Here is a 15,966-nt window from a genome sequence, read left to right on the forward strand (position 1 = left end):
TGGCTCTTGGGCGGGGGGGAGTTTGGTGAGGTAGTTGGGTGGGGGTGGTCGTAGATTTTGGTATTTGTTTTGTTGTGTTTTTTTTTACTTCTAGGGTGTGTATGGTTTTTTTTTGTTTTTGATTAGTATTTGTTTCTTTGGTTTTGATTTTCGGGGGTGGGGGGGGGGGGAATTTTATTTGGTTGTGGTTTATTATGTTTATGAGGTTGTGTGTATAGTTTTGTGTGTGTGTGTGTGTGTGTGTGTGTGTGTGTGTGTGTGTGTGTGTGTGTGTGTGTGTGTGGTGAGTTGTCTGTTCATGTTTTTATCTGGTTAGATAATTTCTGGATCATGTGTGTGGGTGGTGGTGCTGCTGATATTGGTGAGTAGGTTTTGTGTGTTTTTGATGACCTGTAAGGTCAAGGGAAGTGTTTAGTTCCAAATTTGGTGTTTTCTTGTGGTTTTTGAGGCAGTGATGATTGTTGAGGCGGTTGTAGGTTTGGGTTGTATGAATTGGTACTGGTAGTATCTGTTGAGCTATATAGGTCAAGGGAAATGTTCGATTCGAGTGGATATTGTTTCTAGTTGATTTTGGAAAGGTTGTGGTCATTTTATTTTATCGTTTGTTTTAGTGGCTTGTGTTTATTTCTAGTTTGTCCCTACCCAAAAAACACAGATTCCCCCCCCCCCCCCCCACCCCTTGTCCTGTTAGTTTCATTATATTATCGGAGAAATATGTATTTGATGGTATTTCGGTCTATTTTCGTGTTTGTTGTCACGTTTACGTAATGACATTTTAGTAGCGATATGGGAGTTGCTGTGAATGGTCGTTTCCGCCATATTGGTGATGGCATTGGTCAAAGCACACAGGTGGAATCGGACGTTTCCGTTAACCCGAAAAACTAGTTGAGCATCTTGCAGGAACCGTAAGGCAACACATCTTTTGGTTAGAGTCAGTTTACAGACAGACAGCTTTGAGAGAAATTAGAACTGCATAGCATCGTAAACTATGGAATAGTTTCCAGGAAAGTTAAATGTTTGGTCCGTCAAAACATTAGGATGCTGAATAAAGAGTTACATGAGCTTCTTTTATGTTAGAAAGGTGTGTGAAATTTGGATGAGTGTTTTGTGCCACTCTCAACACCATGTACTCACGGTGATGGAGAAATAAGATATAAGGGATTATAGGCTAGCATTATATATGTGTACAGTTTACCTGGAAAAAGGAGGAGTTTTAACACAAAAGCAAAAATATGGAAACAAGGAGTTTCTTTGTAAATCGCAATGTAAAAGCGTGTGCTTGTCAGTTGTTACTAGATAATAATACACTTCTAATTATAACACTCCTCAGAGGTCTATGAGACTTTCAGTGATTTAAGAGAAATCTACATGAATTACTGAGCTATCTGTGATACAAGCTGAACCAGTCATTAGTTTGTGACGATTTTAATACACTTCTTGAAGGATTCCGAGAGGTAAAAAGTACTATAAGCATTATTTGGGTGTTTGAATCTGATTTTCGTAGTTAATTTTGCAACTTGTGAGCAGGAAGATAGTAGGAACCCAAATCAAAGCACATTTATTGACACAGCTCAGGCTGAAACAACTGATGTGCAACAAATTGTTAATTGAAGAGGGAAATTTGTTTAAAGTCCATAATAGTTTAAGGTCATATTCAACAAAACTACTACATTTTAATGGCAGTCTAAAATATTCCCAGGAACACGTATGTTCTGACTAATAATGCAGACATCTTTAGCGCATTTCTGCACAGTAATGTATTATGGAATAATTGCATGCTTAAGTTAATAGGAAAGAGGTGAACTACTCATGCATCAATTATCTACTGAATGTACACCACATTTCTCATTTTAAGTCTTCAAAGCATTTATGTACCTACAACAGTTTCACACTCACTCATTTTCATTGCTATCTGTATGGGGATAGATGAAATTATTTTTACTTTTTGTCCCATTTAAAAAATACAGTAGCTACAATAAAAATTAATTTTTATTTTAATAGTTACTGAACCTAGTATTCCTTTCACAGCATACACCAGGTAATTCCATTCATTTCTTTTATTGGAATACTTACGTATCTTGTAGTGGTAAATTTATGATCACCAAGCTGGAGGGTCAGAATGTTTAACATTCTACTAATTAAACCCTAAAATTATAAGTATTCCTATAGTATTTCAGGCTGTTGTGATTTAGCAGCAAACGATAGCATGAATAAGATGTGCAAGTTACTGAAGCTATAAAATTAATTTTTCACTTCTCCTGTCTCCTAGGGGCATATTTCAAAAACATCTTCCTCTCAGCAACGGCCTTGCGTACAAGTATTGGTTTACAATAACAAAAGCTGGTTTAACTATCACAAACTCATTAGTTCCTTTGGTTTAAAATGGCTCTAGAATAAAACTATTCAATTAATCAGTGAAACTATAATTGGCTGACGCTATTACGTCTGCTGTGTGTTAAAGGTGAATAAATTTCGTAACTGTCCATTACAATTACATTTGGAAATGAAAAAGATGTACATTTGCAAAACAACACAACTTTAGAAATCATCATCATCATCATCATTTAAGACTGATTATGCCTTTCAGCGTTCAGTCTGGAGCATAGCCCCCCCTTATAAAATTCCTCCATGATCCCCTATTCAGTGCTAACATTGGTGCCTCTTCTGATGTTAAACCTATTACTTCAAAATCATTCTTAACCGAATCCAGGTACCTTCTCCTCGGTCTGCCCCGACTCCTCCTACCCTCTACTGCTGAACCCACGAGTCTCTTGGGTAACCTTGCTTCTCCCATGCGTGTAACATGACCCCACCATCTAAGCCTGTTCGCCCTGACTGCTACATCTATAGAGTTCATTCCCAGTTTTTCTTTGATTTCCTCATTGTGGACACCCTCCTGCCATTGTTCCCATCTACTAGTACCTGCAATCATCCTAGCTATTTTCATATCCGTAACCTCAACCTTATTGATAAGGTAACCTGAATCCACCCAGCTTTCGCTCCCATACAACAAAGTTGGTCGAAAGATTGAACGGTGCACAGATAACTTAGTCTTGGTACTGACTTCCTTCTTGCAGAAGAGAGTAGATCGTAGCTGAGCGCTCACTGCATTAGCTTTGCTACACCTCGCTTCCAGTTCTTTCACTATGTTGCCATCCTGTGAGAATATGCATCCTAAGTACTTGAAACCGTCCACCTGTTCTAACTTTGTTCCTCCTATTTGGCACTCAATCCGTTTATATTTCTTTCCCACTGACATTACTTTCGTTTTGGAGATGCTAATCTTCCTACCATAGTCCTTACATTTCTGATCTAGCTCTGAAATATTACTTTGCAAACTTTCAATCGAATCTGCCATCACAACTAAGTCATCCGCATATGCAAGACTGCTTATTTTGTGTTCACATATCTTAATCTCACCCAGCCAGTCTATTGTTTTCAACATATGATCCATAAATAATATCAACAACAGTGGAGACAGGTTGCAGCCTTGTCTTACCCCTGAAACTACTCTGAACCACGAACTCAGTTTACCGTCAACTGTAACTGCTGCCTGACTATCCATGTAAAGACCTTTAATTGCTTGCAAAAGTTTGCCTCCTATTCCATAATCTCGTAGAACAGACAATAACTTCCTCCTAGGAACCCGGTCATATGCCTTTTCTAGATCTATAAAGCATAGATACAATTCCCTGTTCCACTCATAACACTTCTCCATTATTTGCCGTAAGCTAAAGATCTGGTCATGACAACCTCTAAGAGGCCTAAACCCACACTGATTTTCATCCAATTGCTCCTCAACTAATACTCGCACTTTCCTTTCAACAATACCTGAGAAGATTTTACCCACAACGCTGATTAGAGAGATACCTCTGTAGTTGTTACAATCTTTTCTGTTTCCATGTTTAAAGTTTGGTGTGATTACTGCTTTTGTCCAGTCTGATGGAACCTGTCCCGACTCCCAGGCCATTTCAGTTATCCTCTGTAGCCATTTAAGACCTGACATTCCACTGTACTTGATGAGTTCCGACTTAATTTCATCCACCCCAGCCGCTTTATTGCACTGCAATCTATTGACCATTTTCTCCACTTCCTCAAACGTGATGCTATTTCCATCATCATTCCTATCCCATTCTACCTCAAAATCTGAAACATTACTGACCGTATTTTCACCTACATTGAGCAACTCTTCAAAATATTCCCTCCATCTGCCCAAGGCATCCACAGGATTCACCAGCAGTTTTCCTGACCTGTCCAAAATACTTGTCATTTCCTTCTTACCTCCCTTTCGAAGACTGCTAATTACACTCCAGAATGGTTTTCCAGCAGCTTGACCCAATGTCTCCAACCTGTTTCCAAAGTCTTCCCAAGATTTCTTCTTGGATGCTGCAATTATCTGTTTGGCTTTGTTTCTTTCTTCAACATAACTTTCTCTGTCTACCTGAGTTCTAGTATGTAGCCATTTTTTATACGCCTTCTTTTTCCTTTTACAGGCTGCCTTGACTGTGTCATTCCACCGAGCTGTTTGCTTCCTCCTACTTTTACACACTACTGTTCCAAGACATTCTTTAGCCACTTCTAGTACTGTGTCCCTGTACCTTGTCCATTCCTTTTCCAATGACTGTAATTGACTACATTCAACTAACTGGTACCTTTCTTCTGAGATCGCTGTTATGTACTTGTGCCTGATTTCCTTATCCTGAAGTTTCTCCACTCTTATCCTCCTACATATGGACCTGACCTCCTGCACTTTCGGCCTCGCAATCCCAATTTCACTGCAGATTAAATAATGATCAGTGTCATCAAAGAATCCCCTGAATACACGTGTGTCCCTCACAGCCTTCCTGAATTCCTGATCTGTTATTATATAGTCAATGACAGATCTGGTTCCCCTGCTTTCCCAAGTATACCGGTGAATGTTCTTATGTTTAAAAAAGGAGTTTGTGATTACTAAGCCCATACTGGCACAGAAATCCAAGAGTTGCTGCCCGTTCCTGTTGGCCTCCATATCCTCTCCAAATTTACCCATAACCTTTTCATACCTTTCTGTTCGATTTCCAATCCTGGCGTTAAAATCACCCATGAGCAGAACACTGTCCTTGTCCTTTACTCTAACAACTACATCACTGAGTGCCTCATAAAAACTATCCATCTTACCTTGATCAGTCCCTTCACAATGCGAATATACTGACACAATCCTAATTTTCTTGCTAGACACTGTCAAATCTATCCACATCAGTCGTTCGTTTACATACCTTATTGCAACTATGCTGGGTTCCATTTCTTTCCTGATGTAAAGCCCTACACCCCATTGTGCTATTCCTGCTTTGACTCCTGACAAGTAGACCTTGTATTCTCCCACTTCTTCTTCTTTCTCACCCCTTACCCGAATGTCACTAACAGCTAAAACGTCCAGCCCCATCTTACTTGCAGCCTCTGCCAGCTCTACCTTCTTCCAAGAGTAGCCCCCATTGATATTAATAGCTCCCCATCTCATTACCATTTGTTTGCCAAGTCGTATCTTAGGAGTCCCTGGTTTGTCAGTTAGAGGTGGGACTCCATCACCTCCAAAGGTCCGAGGCATTTTGCTCTGATTGTTGCCAGCATCATATTTAAAGTACCAGGGAAGCAGGTTGCTAGCCTTACTTGCCCCGAGTCCCATTGGGTTTTACCCCTAACGGCTGAGGGACTAACCGGTGGATTTGGTAGTCTTTGCCGTATGAGCACAAAGGTGACCACGACTCAGAATATGTCCGAGATGCCCAGCCTTATTCCAAAGTAACTGGTATCCCGACCGTCGGGACCACTTACTTGGCCACTCATACGTTACCCGTGGTTCACGAACTAGGACATGGCTACAGGAACCCACACCACTTTAGAAATATTACTGTTAATCACAACACACAAAATGCATATGCTGGAGTGGAGTAATATACACACGACACCTTCTCATCTGTGGCATTCCACTTCTTGAATTGCTCGAAAGCAATTTTATTTTTAATTTAAAAACTTAACATCTCCTCTAATATGATGTTCATTACTTGGCATGTGTTCCGATACCGCAATATATTACACATGTTGAAGGTCTATTTGCACTTGAGATAGTTTACTGCAACAGCCTCTTACACAACAACTGTAAAATAACGAGAAATCAACTATACTGTTCTCATTATGTTTGTTTTCCTTTCACGTTTGTCTCCTTTCGTTTTAATTCGTTACTTCCCGTGATGTTACACTGAACAGAAATAAACAAATAAGAAAAGCATGCTTCAGGAACTGCACGCTACAAGTTGAAACGAGATTTTGTTTTGCTGGCTCAGTTACTGGTGACATAATTTTGTGTTTTACCAACACGTGTTCACCTGTAAAAGCACCAATACTGTACCTTACGAATTTAACCTCAACATTCTGCAGCTAGTTACGTCACGAGCTGTACAAGTAAAATACTTCACGTCTTTGCTACGTGACATACTAGGCGGGGAATCTTACATATTCCAATATACGTCAATGCGTGAAAATTGCTCTTACTCCACATAATGCAGTTGCTTTTGTGTTCTGCCAGTTTGCTCTGCAGAAGTTCATCAGCCATATTCTTCTTCTTGCTGCTTCCCTCTCTTGTTGGCTTCGAAAGTTCAGCTAAAAGCTCAGCATTGTTGACTTATTCAAGACAAAAATACACAGTACTTGCTATTTTAAACGAACAACGTACACGACCAATGTGGCTACAAATGCCACGAAGTGCAGTCAGCTGTACGCCGTGCGTATGTAATGACAGCCATACTTTCGCAGGCAGTGACACTTCGTGCTGCCGCCCGCAGCTGCTGCCCTCTCGCGCCGCTCCTCTACACTACGTGCAGCCGGCCAGGTGTGGAATCTCCGTCATTAAACGCCGTGCACTTTTCTCCATTGGTCCACCGTAGCAGTAACGCAAAAGCAACAAACAGATAAAAGCTAAGGTGAGTTTTTACATTAACGGAAATTGAAGATAGTGATTGTCGACTGGATGGGCAGGCAAGGACATACACTCCTGGAAATGGAAAAAAGAACACATTGACACCGGTGTGTCAGACCCACCATACTTGCTCCGGACACTGCGAGAGGGCTGTACAAGCAATGATCACACGCACGGCACAGCGGACACACCAGGAACCGCGGTGTTGGCCGTCGAATGGCGCTAGCTGCGCAGCATTTGTGCACCGCCGCCGTCAGTGTCAGCCAGTTTGCCGTGGCATACGGAGCTCCATCGCAGTCTTTAACACTGGTAGCATGCCGCGACAGCGTGGACGTGAACCGTATGTGCAGTTGACGGACTTTGAGCGAGGGCGTATAGTGGGCATGCGGGAGGCCGGGTGGACGTACCGCCGAATTGCTCAACACGTGGGGCGTGAGGTCTCCACAGTACATCGATGTTGTCGCCAGTGGTCGGCGGAAGGTGCACGTGCCCGTCGGCCTGGGACCGGACCGCAGCGACGCACGGATGCACGCCAAGACCGTAGGATCCTACGCAGTGCCGTAGGGGACCGCACCGCCACTTCCCAGCAAATTAGGGACACTGTTGCTCCTGGGGTATCGGCGAGGACCATTCGCAACCGTCTCCATGAAGCTGGGCTACGGTCCCGCACACCGTTAGGCCATCTTCCGCTCACGCCCCAACATCGTGCAGCCCGCCTCCAGTGGTGTCACGACAGGCGTGAATGGAGGGACGAATGGAGACGTGTCGTCTTCAGCCATGAGAGTCGCTTCTGCCTTGGTGCCAATGATGGTCGAATGCGTGTTTGGCGCCGTGCTGGTGAGCGCCACAATCAGGACTGCATACGACCGAGGCACACAGGGCCAACACCCGGCATCGTGATGTGGGGAGCGATCTCCTACACTGGCCGTACACCACTGGTGATCGTCGAGGGGACACTGAATAGTGCACGGTACATCCAAACCGTCATCGAACCCATCGTTCTACCATTCCTAGACCGGCAAGGGAACTTGCTGTTCCAACAGGACAATGCACGTCCGCATGTATCCCGTGCCACCCAACGTGCTCTAGAAGGTGTAAGTCAACTACCCTGGCCAGCAAGATCTCCGGATCTGTCCCCCATTGAGCATTTTTGGGACTGGATGAAGCGTCGTCTCACGCGGTCTGCACGTCCAGCACGAACGCTGGTCCAACTGAGGCACCAGGTGGAAATGGCATGGCAAGCCGTTCCACAGGACTACATCCAGCATCTCTACGATCGTCTCCATGGGAGAATAGCAGCCTGCATTGCTGCGAAAGGTGGATATACACTGTACTAGTGCCGACATTGTGCATGCTCTGTTGCCTGTGTCTATGTGTCTGTGGTTCTGTCAGTGTGATCATGTGATGTATTTGACCCCAGGAATGTGTCAATAAAGTTTCCCCTTCTTGGGACAATGAATTCACGGTGTTCTTATTTCAATTTCCGGGAGTGTAATTAGGAGAGTAAGAACGACGTGGCGTAATCGGTAGTGTTTCCAACACTATACGATCGCACCAAACCTCCGCTTTGTCCGAAAGGGAAGCACTACGATTGTGTGTTCAGACTTGCAGCAGTGCAAGAACTGTTCAGAAGCTGTGTCCGCGTGCACATTATGAGTTGCTGTGGTGAGACAGGCATATGCACGAATGAGTCTGAGAACTTAGTTAAGTGGTGGTCTTCTTACCCCATTACCACTAGGCCCATCGCTTGTATCTGTAGTTCATTCAATCCTTAGACATTTAGACACGAATATACGTTACGGTGTCCCTCAAAAATTGGTATACTGTTAATATACCGTACTTTATAAATGTTTCCCTATTCTTCCACAATTTATTGCTTCCTAAAATTCTGTGCCTCAATCAGATTCATAGACACAGACTTAAGCTTCTGCGTCTTGCAAAAATTAATTAGTTAACCAAGAAACTCATATAATTTTAGCCGATATATTTGGCTTTTTTTTTTTTTTTTTTAAAAAAAAATGTGATTTCATGCTTCCCCATATGGGCAGGGGAGGGCTGTCAGCAGCACAATCCGCCGCTCTTCAGCCGAGTGACATGACAACTAAAACAAGAATAAAATAACACATACATAAGGAGGTAAAAAAGGGGAGGTAAAAATACACTGACATGTAGACGTTCATTGGGGACAGTTAAAAAAGTCACCAGAACGTTAAAAAAACACAGTTGGCGATTCTTAAAACACAGAGAAGACACTGGATGCGCATGCACAGGTTAAAAGTTGGCCACAGTATTAAAAACACTCCGAAACAACACACTTAAAACCCACTGGGAGCACACACGACGAAGAATAAAACTACCAGGCGGGACCTGCCGAGGGAAAGGTCAGAGACGATGGAAAAGGAGGGGAGAGCATGGGGCAGCTGGGGAAGCGGCGGGATGAAGAAAGGAGGGGCAACCGTGTGTTCACGAAGAGGCAGGAGACACATGGGGCGGGAGAGGAAAAGGGAAGACAGGGCAGGAGGGAGCGCAGAGACACTGAAAGAAGGCACAAGAGATGGACGGGGAGTAGGAGGGGAAATCCGCTCAGAAGGAGGGAGGGGAGGAGAGGGAGCCCTGAGGAGGAGGCAGGAAGAGGGGGTTAGAGTTGGTAGGAAGGGTAGATGTCAGGGCGAAGCTCATCATCCGGGAGTGGTAGACAGTGGAAGTTGTGCTGGGAAAGGAGATGGAGGGTGTGGAGATGGAGAGAGGGAGGGACACAACGGTAAAGGCGCGGCAACTGGTTGGGAGTGGAGAGGAAGGGAGACACCAGGGGGTGAGGGGGATCAAGTCGGCGGACAATATATAGTGTGCGGATGTGTTCAAGGAAAAGGAGAAGGTGGGGGATGGGGATGAGGTCATAGAGGATGCGCGTGGGGGACGGAAGTTGGAATTGTGGATAGTCACATAGGAGGGACGATGGGAGAGGAAGGAAGCAACGAGACGGACGAAGTTGATAGGGAGAGCATAGGTCTGGAGTTTGAAAAGGAGCCCGGGATGCCAGACACGGTCATAGGTGTTCTGGAGATCAAGGGAAACAAAGATAGCAGAGCGACGGGAGTTAAGTTGGAGGGGAAGAAGATGGGTAAGGTTAAGGAGCTGGTCGTCAGCAGAGAAGGAAGGCCGGAAGCCACTTTGGGTAAGAGGAAGGAGGCGGTGCTGGTTAAGGTAGCGGTGGATACGGCGAGAGAGGATGGCCTCAAAGACCTTACTGAACACGGAGGTGAGGCAGATGGGACGATAGGAAGAGGTAGCAGAGGGGGGTTTGTTAGGCTTAGGGAACAGCAGGACACGGGAAGTCTTCCACAGGTCAGGGTAAAATCCAGTGGAGAGGAGGACATTGTACAGGGTAGTAAGGACAGACAGGAAGGATGGAGGGGATTCCTTGAGGTGACGGTAGGTGACGCCATCATGACCAGGGGCGGTGTTGCATTTGGAGCGGAGGACGAGTGTGATGTCTTGCGTGGTGATGGGAGTGTTGATGTCGGAGGGGGGTAGCCGATCCAAGTACTGGAAGCTAGGGGCGAGCGGTGGGACAGAGGTGTCAGTGCGGTCAAGGACAGTGGGGAAGAGGGAGTAATCAAAATGGGGATCGTCAGGAATGGAGAAGACCTCAGACAGGTGGGAAGCAAAATCGTTAGCCTTACTGAGGGTGTCGGGAAAGGGTCGATCGTCATGGAGGATGGGGTAATGCGGGGTGGGATGGCTACCAGTAAGGTGGTGGAAGGCTGACCAGTACTTGGAGGAGTTGACAGGGAGGGTGGAGTTGAGGCGTGTGCATGTCTGACGCCAGTCCCGGCATTTCTTTGCTGTAAGGAGGTTCCGGATACGTCGCTGTAATTGCCGGTGGCAGGTGAGAGTATCCCGGTCACGAGTGCAGAGGAAGGAGCGGTAGAGCCTGCGGGATTCATGCAGAAGAAGGACGGCCTGTGGAGGAAGCGTAGGGCGGTGAGGGTGGATGAGTTTGGTAGGGACATGAGCCTCCACAGCGTCAGTGATGGTCTTCTGAAGGAAGGAAGAGGCATGGGTGATGTCATCAGGGTGGTGGAAAGTGAGGGGGTGGCTTTCGACCTGTAAGGCAATGGATTCCTGGTAGGCATCTCAATTGGCACGGTGGTAGTCAGGGACAGATTTTGGAGGGGCAGGTGGGCGGGTGGCTGCAGTGGCAGGACGGGTAGAGGAGATGGTGAGAAGGACAGGGAGATGGTCACTACCGACGGGATCGAGGACATCAACGGCAATGCGACCAAGGAGGTTGGGGGAAGCGAGGATAACATCGGGGGTGGAATTACTTTCAGGACGGGTGTGCTGTGGGAGAGGAACAAGGTCACCATGGAGGGTGGCAAGGAACTGATGCCACCGCCGAAGGGTGGCAGGGTCACGGCTGTGGATGTTGAGGTCAGCGGCGACCACATAGGTGGAGAAGGTACGGTCAACATGGGAAATGAAGTCAAAGGGGAGAGGAGCTGCGGGGCGAATATAGATAGTGGCACAGGTGACGGTGAGGGAGGGAAAAAAGAGGCTGAGGAGAAGGTGTTCGGTTGGGTCATTGAGGAGGGGTTGTGGCCGGACAGGGAGATGCCTGAGGTGGCCGATAGCGACCCCGCCTCGAGCTAGTAGGGGAAGGGGATTGTCAGTGCGGTGAAGAAGATAAGGGGAGATGCGGACCACATGGTGGGGTTGGAGGAAGGTTTCATTAAGGATGAAGGAGTCAACCTGGTGCTGGGAGAGGGTATGCATGAAGAGGCATTTGTTTGCAGGGAGGGAGCGAATGTTGAGGTAGAGGAGACGATACTGTTGACGAGCCATGGCGTTGGGTGTGGGAAGGGGAGAGAGGGGCTTAAACGAGGGTGTCTAGACGGGTGAAGGTAAAGTGGGCCTGGTTGTGGGAGTATGTGGCGTAGGTGTTTAAGTGGAAAACAGAGCGGGCAGCGAGGGAAATCTGCTGGAGTGTGTGGGGGCGCTGGAAGGGGTGGATGTTCTGCAGGACGACGGTGAGGAACCGGATGATGTCTTCTGCTGTAGGGGGAGGGCGGAGGGAATTGTTAGGGTGGATAGGTGGGTCAATGGGGCGAACGGGGACAGTGAGTTCAGGGTTGGTGGGAGGGTGCTTGGCTTTGCATTTGGAGGAATAGGTGGGGTGAGGTTCATTGCAGGTGTTGCAGGATGGGGGGGAGGCGAGGTTGGGACACTGTTTGAGGAAGTGGGAGGATTTACAATGGGGGCAAGTGGGTGGGTTCTTGCAGTGTTGGGTGAGGTGGTCATTGTACAGAAGACAACGCTGGCAGTGGTAGGATTGAGGAGGGGAATGGGACGGGTCAACAGGGTGGCGGCGGTTGAAAATCAGGGCTCACTGCTTGAGGAGGTGGTCGATGGAGGAGGCGGACTCTGTAAAGATACACATGAGGAAAGTAGGGCCAGAGGAGTTGTAAATACGGCGGGCAGAGCGGACTACCAGGGAGGGGTGGGCATTCAGTTCTGCCAACACCTCAGCCTCCATGACCACAGGGCTGAGATTTGTGATTACGGCAGTGAGGGTCGGCGGACGACGAGGCGGTTGGGTTTGACGAGGAGAGGAGGAAGTAAGGAATGGGGTGAGGGATGCATGGGGCCCAAAGGTGATGCGGGGAAGGCGCCGGAGGAGACCAGTATGGAAGGACGGAGAGGGAGACTTGATGAGAACAGAGTCTCTGCGAGGGATAAGTTGGGTGATGGGTGCACTGGGGATGTACTTCCCGATTTCAAGGGTGAGGGTGCGGGCATCCAGGAATTTCGGATCAGGGTTGGCTAGGACAAAGGTATACAGGGAGGGGGCTGGAGAGGAGGGAGGTGGGGTGGTATCCATAGCGGGGTCAGTGGGAGGTGGGGCGGGCAGTGGCTTTTTGGAGGAAGGAGTAGAGGAGAGGTCGCCACTGGGCCGTTTGGAAGATTTTTTGGCAGGTGTTGCCTGGGAGGAGGGATGAGGGACTGGGTGGATGGGGAGGTGGTGGGAGGCAGGGCCCTCCTGTGAGGCAGTAGCACCGGATGAGAGGGTAGGGCGCTCTGTGGTGGCGACTGTGGCGTGGCGGGCGGAGACTCTGGCAGGGGAGGCAGTGGTAGTCGCAGGGGGGAGAGGGGGAAAGTCGCCTCGGCGGGCGACAGGAGCAGGAGGGGGGTTGGGAGCAGGGACAGAGGCAGGAGCGGGAGAAGCAGCAGAGGCAGTAGCAGGGGTAGGAGCAGGAGTGACGTACAGGTGGGGATACATCGATGGAGAGGAGATAGATGGGGAGGAGACTGTGAGTAGGGGAGGTGCATGAGACGGGTGAATCCCAGAAGAAGCACTCCATGACGTTACAGTGGGGGTAGGTGAAGGAGAGGTGTAGATGATGGTGGTAGTTGGAGCGTCCATGATCGCAGGCGGCAGCGAACACCTAGAGACGCCGGCAGCGGCGGCGGCGGCAGAAGTGGCGAGCACCGAGAGACGGCGGCAGAAGAAGCGGCGAGCACCAAGAGACGGTGACAACGGCGGCGGCGGCGGCTGAAGAAGAGGCGACCAGGTGGCGGCGGCAGAAGAGGAAGCGGCGAGCACCGAAAGACGGCGACAAAGCGGCGGCGGCAGCGAACAGACGACGGCGGCGGCGGCGGGGAGCAGTGACGGCGTGCAGACGGGCAACAACGCGACAAGCACGGTTGGGGCTCTTCCAAGTCGAAGATACACCCTGAGAGTAGCCCAGGCAGTGCGAGTCCTCGATGAGGAAGTGAGGGAATCCAACCCTCGAAATCACCTTGTGATGCTGCGGTTGGTAAATATGTAGAATAGGTTACCACAAACATTTGTGAATATGAAATATTTTCAACCGAAATAATGTAAAGGTATTGGCTCTTATAGCAATTCCATTAATAAAATGTGTTCAAACAGTTCATGTCGCGCAGGAGATGTTAGTTATTACTGATTTTTTCTTGTGAAACTTCCAAATGCGAAATGGGTGAAGTAATATGCGATAGGCTCTCGATCGCACTTCTTGCTTGGCGTTGCCGACAGATGGCAGACCGACACATCGCCTTCATACTCACGCAAAAGCTCCAGAGCGCAAAGCAGAATGCATCTCAACTCACCATGCTGCCCACTTCTGACTTTCCAGGAAAACGGCTTCCGCGCGGAAGAACGAACTTACGTGTTTTAAACCCACATTTATGCAACAGGTTAGATCGGCAAAGTTTCACAAATGGGCACATAGTAAGAGAAGTGTAGGCGGGACAGAGTCTGTAAGGATTCAACGTTCACCTTTTGCATTATAAACAACACACATACAGTACTTGATCTCCCCCCCCCCCCCCCCCCCGCATCCTTTTGTACTCCCCTCCTCTGCCTTCACCACTCCCTGGCACGTCTGCTCAGCACTCCCCCCCCCCTCCCCCCTCTTATGTATCCTCATCTTCTATTGGCTCCTTTCCCCCCTCCCCCTCCCCCTTCACTTTTCTTCTCCTTCCCCCATCCCTTTTTCCCGTCATCTGACCAGTTTCCCCCCCACCTGCTCTCGGGTGTGGTATGTCATATTTGTGCCAATTTTTTAGTGCAGTGTTTAAGGGAGTGTTCAGTGTTGTGCGTCTTTCCACAGTGTTGCGAACTGAAATCATGCTGTCGCTGGGTGTGCTTTTTATATCTCTTGTGAACAGAAACCAGACTGTTGCCGTGTTTTTTAATTGTCTGTCTATTATTTTTCTGCTTCCTGTGTATTTTATTAGCATCATCCACCCTGTGTTTTATGTTTTAAGCTCCAGTTTTTTCTGCCATTTTACCTTTAAGCCACCGATTTTATCGCCAACTGCTATTATTTTTTAATTATCTTCATCTTTGTAAAACAAATTCTGTAGGCTGAAGAGCGGCGTAATAAGCTGCTGCCAGCCCGCCCCCTTCAGGGGGAATCGAAACTCAATAAAGTACATCCCGCAGCAGTCTAGAATTTCTTAAATTTATTTAGCAGCTTATGATGTACATCTATGGAGTAAGTCCAAGTACATATTTGCTTTGTCAGTTTTCCAATAAACTACATTTTACTTACTGATTCTAACTATAATTTTGTTAAGATAACTAATAAATTTTAGTCACTACATTTCTGGAAATTAACATCATAGTTACAAAATTTTAGATACTGTAAACTGAACGGATTTTATGAGGCATACGTAATATATGTACCTAAATTACAGAACATTTAATTGCAATAATTCTGTGCTATTGGTCCATTATTTTGTATATACAGTATTTCTCTGAAGAAGAGAAATTTGTTAACATCAAGTATAGATTTAAGTGTCAGGAAGTCGTTTCTGAAACTATTTGTATGGAGTGTAGCCATGTATGGAAGTGAAACGTGGACGATAAATAGTTTGGACAAGAAGAGAATAGAAGCTTTCGAGATATGGTGCTACAGAAGAATGCTGAAGATTAGATGGGTAGATCACGTAACTAATGATGAAGTATGGAATAGAATTGGGGAGAAGAGGAGTATGTGGCACAACATGACAAAAAGAAGGGACCGGTTAGTAGCACATTTTCTGAGGCATCAAGGGATCACAAATTTAGCATTGGGGGGCAGCGTGGAGGGTAAAAATCGTAGTGGGAGACCAAGAGATGAATACACTAAGCAGATTCAGAAGGATGTGGGTTACAGTAAGTACTGGGAGATGAAGAAGCTTGCACAGGATAGGGTAGCATGGAGAGCTGCATCAAACCAGTCTCAGGACTGAAGACCACAACAACAATGGTATAATACAGCCACATGGCACATACATATTCTAGATCCTGTTTTGTTTACAATTATAAAAAAATTAACAGCAATAATACTGTAGAAAAACGAAATCTTTAGATAAATAAATGCTGTTAAGAAGTTAAGACATTTTACTTTCTCTTTTTCTCTATACTTGTGTACATTTTTTTTAGTGTACTATGCCTGTTTGTTCCAGTTATTTTCGTTTGAAATAAGTTCTGTGATTGAATATAA

This window comes from Schistocerca piceifrons, chromosome 11 (assembly GCF_021461385.2).
Source record: "Schistocerca piceifrons isolate TAMUIC-IGC-003096 chromosome 11, iqSchPice1.1, whole genome shotgun sequence".
NCBI lineage: Eukaryota > Metazoa > Arthropoda > Insecta > Orthoptera > Acrididae > Schistocerca > Schistocerca piceifrons.